Source organism: Rattus norvegicus, chromosome 1, assembly GCF_021556685.1.
Source record: "Rattus norvegicus strain SHRSP/BbbUtx chromosome 1, alternate assembly SHRSP_T2T, whole genome shotgun sequence".
NCBI lineage: Eukaryota > Metazoa > Chordata > Mammalia > Rodentia > Muridae > Rattus > Rattus norvegicus.
Genome location: NC_141534.1, coordinates 141650584 through 141657969, shown reverse-complemented (window position 1 = coordinate 141657969; position 7386 = coordinate 141650584).

The window sequence follows — 7386 nt, the reverse complement described above, 5'->3', positions numbered from 1 at the left end:
TTCTATAGTATACTGCAATGTCTCTTGTATCCTCATTTTCTGGCCCCTTCATGGCCTCATCCTGTGCCAGATCCTATATGGATTCAGCAGTGGTTTTAGAAGCACAGTTTCTTGAGATAGCTTGCCAAAGCTCTGTTCTGGGTATATGGGTGTTCTGCCTGCATGAATGTCTATGTACCATGTGTGTTCCTGGTACCCAAAGAGGCCAGAAGAGGGTATCAGAGACCCTGAAACTGAGTGTGAACTGCCATGTGGGTGCTGGGAATCAAACTAAGGTCCTCTGGAAGAGCAGGTCTTAACTGCTGAGCCGTCTTTCCAGCCAGCCACGTGACCTTTGGAACTTGTTTTATCCTCTGTGAGTCTCTATTCTTATTTCAAAAAGTGCAAGGAAACTTAACTTACAGTTTCTGTGAAGACTAAATAAAATAAAACACGCAAGTAGTTTAGTACAGTGCCTGGCATACAGTCAGTGCTCGAAAATGTCAGCCGTTATGTAAATGTACATTTGAAGACATTCATTGAAATATACATTTAAATTAGTTTTTCCTAGCACATAAACAAGTATGTTTTATTGTGACATTTCTCTATATTCATTATCAAAATATAGTTTATTTTTAACTCATGTTCTATGACATTGCCTGTAATTGTTTTCGTGTTTCCCGTATCTGAGGAGAATAGAGACACATTCAATGAGTGAATGAAGACATGGCAGACATACAGACACTCTGTACAAACCCAGAAGGGAGGATTTCCATGGAGGGATAGAGTTTGAACTGGAACCGGAGGAAGGTTTCTCCAAGAAGGTGGCATCTCATCAGAAGCTTAGCTGACAAATTGGCTTTTACAGCCAAGAGCTCCAACAGCATTGGGAGGAGAAGGTGCGTACGGGAAGATGTAGAAGAGAGAATAGGTACAAAATGTAAGGCATAGACCGATGCGTCTGCAGTTTGGAACCAATCTGTGGAGGAACCAGTGCTGTGTGGCTACAAGAGTGCTTTTGTGGAAAGAGTCCAGGCTTTGGATTATAGTATGGTGTACCTTTCCACCCCATCAGCTACTGCTTGAAAAATCACCTGACCACTCTAAGCTTTTTGATCTCTAAAATAAAAACGGTGTGCATAACCACCTGCAGTATTTCTGAGATTAGTAAGGACATACATAGACTACCATTCAGTGTCAAGCACGATGTTTAAAGGGGGCCATTGAGTGGATTGCTAGAGTGGACATTTTTGTTGAGAGTGTCTTTATACAGGACAGTGGCATTTTAGCGCTGATGACGTTGAATCATCAGAATTAATACTGTCGATACAATTCAGGATGAGCAGGAAGTCTGTCAGCAGTTGTCAGGGCATGGAAGTTGTCACCGCCTCCTCTAGCTGACTGGGAGGCAGAAGGTAATGGGAATATCCTGAGCCAAGACCATGCAGATTCCCTCCTTCTCACTTCTGATTTCCTGTTAAAAATCTGCAGACCACCACTTTCTCCAGAATTGGCTCAGTTTACCTGTAGTATTGGGCTATGTTTCCTTCCTAGATATCAACTACCTGGCATGGAGAATTAGTAACAATTGTAAGAGCTTGCTGTACAAGCACAAGGACCTGATTCTGAACCCTACAAAAACAAACAAACAAACAAACAAACAAACAAACAAACAAACCCAAAAAGCTAGATATACATGATGGAGGCAGATAGAGCCAGCCAAGCTAGCTTTATCAGTGAGTCCCAGGCCAATGAGAGACCCTCTTTTACAAAACAAGGCAGATAGTGCTTGAAGGAAGGACCTGGGGTTGGCCTCTGACTTCTGCACAGATCCGTGGACAAGCACATGCACCTAAGTGTGCATGTACATGTGGTCATACATGCACCCCTCCCCCAACACTCTAAACCAGAGCTAATTCTGGGTTTGTTACTATCTTAAATCCCTCTCTGGCAGTACAGGGAGTGGAGGAGATTCATCCCCCTGGAAAAAGCACAGAAGGGATTATGGTCATGTTTCTATTAGTCAAAGGCCTGCAGCATGCATCCCAGGACTTTTCAGAGTGTGGCGGCTTCTACTACAGTTCAGCTGTCACTTGCCCTTTGCAGTCGGAGCCAGATGCTGCCTGGTGGCCCCTGGGCTCTCACCTGTCTGGCCTTTTGCATAACGCAAACACGATGTGGCTTTCCCCATATTCACCAGTGGCAACTTTTGGTCTTTTAAGCAGAGTTTAAATTGTTGCTGTACTTCGTTTCCAATGTGAAAGACAAAACAAAACAAAACAAAACAAAACAAAAAAAAACAAAATAAAAAACAAAAAGCAAACCTATGCTTTCTGAGGTGTACTCATATTAATGAAGTGAATTGTCACACTTAATTGATCTTCTGTGAAAGGAAGATGCTGACAATCAAATGGACTCTTGTGTTTATTTTAGAAAATGGACACCAGAACCCCTATGCTCTGACTGAGGGATAAGAAAAACTAATTCAATTTCTACACTAGAATTTTGGTGAGAGAAGTGCCTCAAATTTATAGCAAATTCTTTATGTATTTGACTCAAAGCAGATCACAAAAGAGCCCTTTAAAACTGATATCTCCTTTAGATTCTTAGACGCTGGAATTTTATTTCTTTTCCCTTAAAGAGAAGGATGTTCTCAACAATAGAGACTGTAGATTGTGGGGTCCTGACCACTGCTGGTTTGGGGGTCCAGATCGCTCATAGATCTCTCTGATTTCACTACCTATTATTATTCACACTTTGGCAGGTTACATAACCTGCCGGAAAATGCTGCAGACTTCATAAAAATATCGTGAGGGCTGAAAATCAGAAAGTTGGCTCTTGATTTTGGGTAATGTTTAATGGATGGCAACAAGCCATTCATCTCATGCCAAAAATCCACAAAAATCACATGCCAAAAATGGATAAAAAAAAAAGTCCTCCAAAAATCCACTAAAATGGATTAAATTTTAAAAGTGGTGTTAGAAACATATTGGAGGTCACTGGAAGCACCAAGGACTAGGTAAACTAAGTTCCAAGCAAAAAGAACTTTTCTCGGAGAGTTGTTTTTGCCTTAGGAGTATCTGCTGAGGTCGAGTATGTGTTGGAGGCCTGGCTTGCTGTAGGCAGAGGAACTATACTGAAGCTACTTTAGAATAGACCCAGGTGTCATGTGTTTGTTCATGATCAGAAGCACACTCAGGGGCACTGGCACTCAGGGAGTGTGTTGAATGCTGAGTTGTGAGAGGCTGGGTGGAGTCCTACAAAGGCAGATGGAAATATGTTGTGACTTTATGTGATGAGAAGGAAAGCTCTCTCTAGAGGGTCAGTCCTGTGATAAGCATAGTGAGGTGATTAAAGCAGGGCGCATCTGTGTAAAAATTCTCAAACATAGAGCAGATCTGTAGTGACCATGAATTTACTCTTCTGTGTCTTACACACACACACACACACACACACACACACACACACATACCCCAAAAACCTTGTTTTTGAGACAGGATCTTCATCCTAGAACTTGAAATCCTCCTGCCTCAGCTGCCTTAATGCTAGGATTACAAGTATATTAACAAAATACATTAAAATTAAAATCATCTAGGTTTTTGGGATTGTATCCAAGAAATAATTGCTGAATACAATTTCATGAATTTTTTTGTAGGGCTTTTATGATTTTAGCTCTTGTAGTTAGGTCTTTAATTTATTATGAGTTAGTTTTTATATGTGATATAAAGATCTAATTTCATTTTTGAGATATTTTCTCCAGTACAATTTTAATATTACTAAAATAATTTATTCAGTTATTTATTTACAGATGTTTACTTTATCTTCTTATTTTCATTCTCTTTTTTAAAGTTTAAAAAGGTATTATCAAGGCTGGAAATATGGCTCAGTGGTTAAGAGCACTGGCTGCTCTTCCAGAAGTCCTGGGTTCAATTCCCAGCACCCACATGGCAGCTTACAACTGTCTGTAACTCTAGTTCCAGGGGATCCAACACACTCACACAGGCACACATGCAGACAAAATATCAATCAGCGCACATAACATAAACACATAAAATAAAATGACAATAAAAACCATTATTCAGGCACATGGTATTGGGTGTGTAATGGACTTTAAGCATATTCTCCCCAACCCCTTCTCTTCTGACCCTTCCTTCTCCCAGTAGCCCCCCTATTCTCCCAAATAGGTTTTCATGCTTATTTTTTGAGGTTGTCAGCTGTCCCTCACACGTGTATGTATTTGTAAGCCACTCCATCTGCTTGGGGTCATTTGCATGAGCCAGCATGGGAGCTTATTTGCTACATCAAGAACGACTCTCCATCAGCGACGCCTCTGAGGAATATGATCTTTGCTGTCCCAGCGCAATTATCTGCTGCTGTACTCCCCGGGGGGCTATTACCTAGGAAGGGTATTTCCATTCAAACTATTTTTCTTCTTTTAAAAAAATGTAAAATTATCTCACCAAATAAGTATTTCCCTTTGCCCTTATCATTGAAATAAATGTCAATTTAAGTGTACACATCTACAAATTTGAACGAGGATTCACATGCGAGAGAAAACATTCAGCATGTCCCCTACACAGCTTTTATTCTACTTTCATGTCACATATTCATGTGGCATGGTCTGTGTCTATACAAAGCTAGACATCATAAACGAGAGAAAACATTCGATTAGTCTTTCTGAGGCTGACTTAATTTAATCTGATTATCTCTAGTTGTATCCATCAACAACTTAGACAGGTCACCTATGAATCTACTTTAGCCTTTGTCTTATTTAATGTTTTATTGCTGTAAAGAGACACCATGACCAAGCCAACTCTTATAAAAGAAAACGTTTACTTGGGACGAGCTTACAGTTCCAGAGGCTTAGTCTGTTGTCCTCACGGTGGGAAGTAGGGCAGTGTGCAGGCAGACGTGGTGCTGATGAAGGAGCTGAAAGTTTTACATCTTGATCCACATGCAGCAGAAGGAGACTGTGTGTCACACTGGGCATAGCTTGAGCAGAAGAGACCTCAAAGCCCACCTCCACAGCGACACACTTCCTCCAACAAGACCAAACTTCCTAATAGTACCACTTTCTATGGCTAAGCATTCAGACACAGCATACAGGGCATCTGGCGTAACTTCCTGATTCGCTAGTATATGTAGGTGTTTGTAAATGTCTTGAATTATTAGGGAAATTATCTGGATTGTCCCTCAATGGAATACTATACAGCAATAAAAGGGTGACCTATGCAATGCCACAGATGAATCATGCAGACATTATTTAGAGTAAAAGAAGTCACGTACAAAAAAGCACACATTGTATTATTCTGTTCATATATAATTAAAGAACAGACAATAAAAATAGTAGTTATGTCTTGGGGATGACAAGTATTGGCTGCGAAGGAACATAAAGATATTCCTGGATGCTGGAATGATTTGCAATCTCAATATAGACGGTAGCTATGGAAACATGCTGAGCAGATAGTGGTACAGTGTGCCCTGTCTGTGTGTGGCAAGCAAAAGAAGCATACCTTTCTAAGAATTCATTCTAAAGGGAGAGACATTATTGACGACTAACATTGGTAGTTCATTGACATAGTGTGAACATACAGGGTGGGAGAACACAGGAAGTCCAAGGATGAGGAGTCAATGGCTCAGCTGAGAACAGTAAAGCACTTGGTCAGGGGGAAGGGGTTAAAAAGAACCTGGAGAAAGCATCAGTATATTCATAGGTCAGAAAGGGAGAGAGTGAGTCATGTCTGAAGACAAGAGCTAGCGAGGTGCTCCATTACTAGAGTGCTCCCATAGGTAATTCTAGCACCACAAACAACTTGGTGTGATGGCATAGGCCTGAAATCCCGGTCATCCTACGTTACATGCTGAGTCCATGACAAAAGAAACATATTAGTATGGGAAGCAGAGCAAGGTGAAGCATGAAAGCTGCTGATGTCAGTGGGAAGACGCTTTTGTTCACTCAGTGAGGAAGTATTGTTTGTAAGGACAAAGGGAAGCCAATAGCCTGGTTTTCATCAGGAAGGAATCAAGATTAGACTTACATTTTAGGGAGCAACTTTGGGAGTGGAACTAGAAAAGCCCTTGCAAAGTGGTCCAGGGTCAAGCCCAGGCTAAGAAAGAGGCCAGGAGCTGGGAAAAGCCTATGGTAGCTGGAGAGGGATGATAGAAATGAAGACCTCAGGTTGACAGTGCTGAGTGGGGAAGAGGCAGGATTCTTCTCCGCTTGCCTCCATTTTGACATGATCGGGTACAATGGTTGGCTTTGTCAACTCAACATAAACCTACTCATATATGTGAGGAGTAACTTCAGTTGAGAAAATGCCTTCATCAGATTGCCCATGGGTAAGTGTGTGAGGGCATTTTCCTAATCAGCACGTGGTATGGGAAGATCCAGGTTACCAGGAGTGGTGCCAGCCCTGACCAGGTAGCCCTGAGCTGTGTAAGGGAGGAGATCGAACATGTCAGTAAGCAGATTCCTCCATTGCCTCTCCTTCAGTTCCTGCCCCAGCTTACCTCAATGGAATGTGCTGGTGATGTGTAAGTTCAGTGGACGCTTTCCCCACCAAACTGCCTTTGGTCATGGTATCTTTCTCATAGTTAGAAAAACAGATAGGGAAGACACTTAGCTGCAGACACTGTAGAAGACTTGGCACCCATACTGTTGTTTAATTTGGACTTTGAACTTCCAGGGTGATTTCGTTCATGGCTTTAATTCTTTCTAGAAGGATCTCTGTGCTTTTGGAAAGTCTTCTCAGGGAGGCTGCATTGTTGTTGGGAGCCAACTGTGAATGGGATGATTTAGGGTGTGTGTGTGTGTGAGTGTGTGTGTGTGTGTGTGTGTGTGTGTGTGTGTGTGTGTGTGTGTGTGTGTCGAATTGGTAAGACACAGCTAGAGCCTTTCTCCAATATATTTAACCCTCTAAGTTTTCTTCACCCCTCTCTGGACCCTCCGTTGGCCAAGCAAGCTCTTTTTTCCGCTCCAAAGGAGTTAAGAAGGCCGGAGCAATTTGTCAACATCCATTATCTCTGGTAGTTTGGGGATGGCATAATTCAAGGATCCCCCTCCCCAAGCCCCCTCCCGCCAGGGAACCTTCTCTGAAATATCCTGGTCAGGAGTTGGGGACAGAGCTTGGAGCCGTATGCGCCTTGGTGCCTTAGGTGGGAGGGTGGAGAGAGCAAGATATTTATAGTCCGCTGGGAACAAACCTAATGGAATAAGAAGTTTGCAGATCTGTCCATCTGCAAATCCAGAAAGGGCAGGACTGGGGAGTGGGCTCTGGCTCCCCTCCAACCTATCGGGGAGCTCCTCTTCTTGAATCTGAAAAGGAGTTAGATTCAAAGAGCCTTCCGCAGTGAACACCCACCGTTCGTGTCCGGACTAGGCTCAGGCTGATCCTGCTGAACAGACTC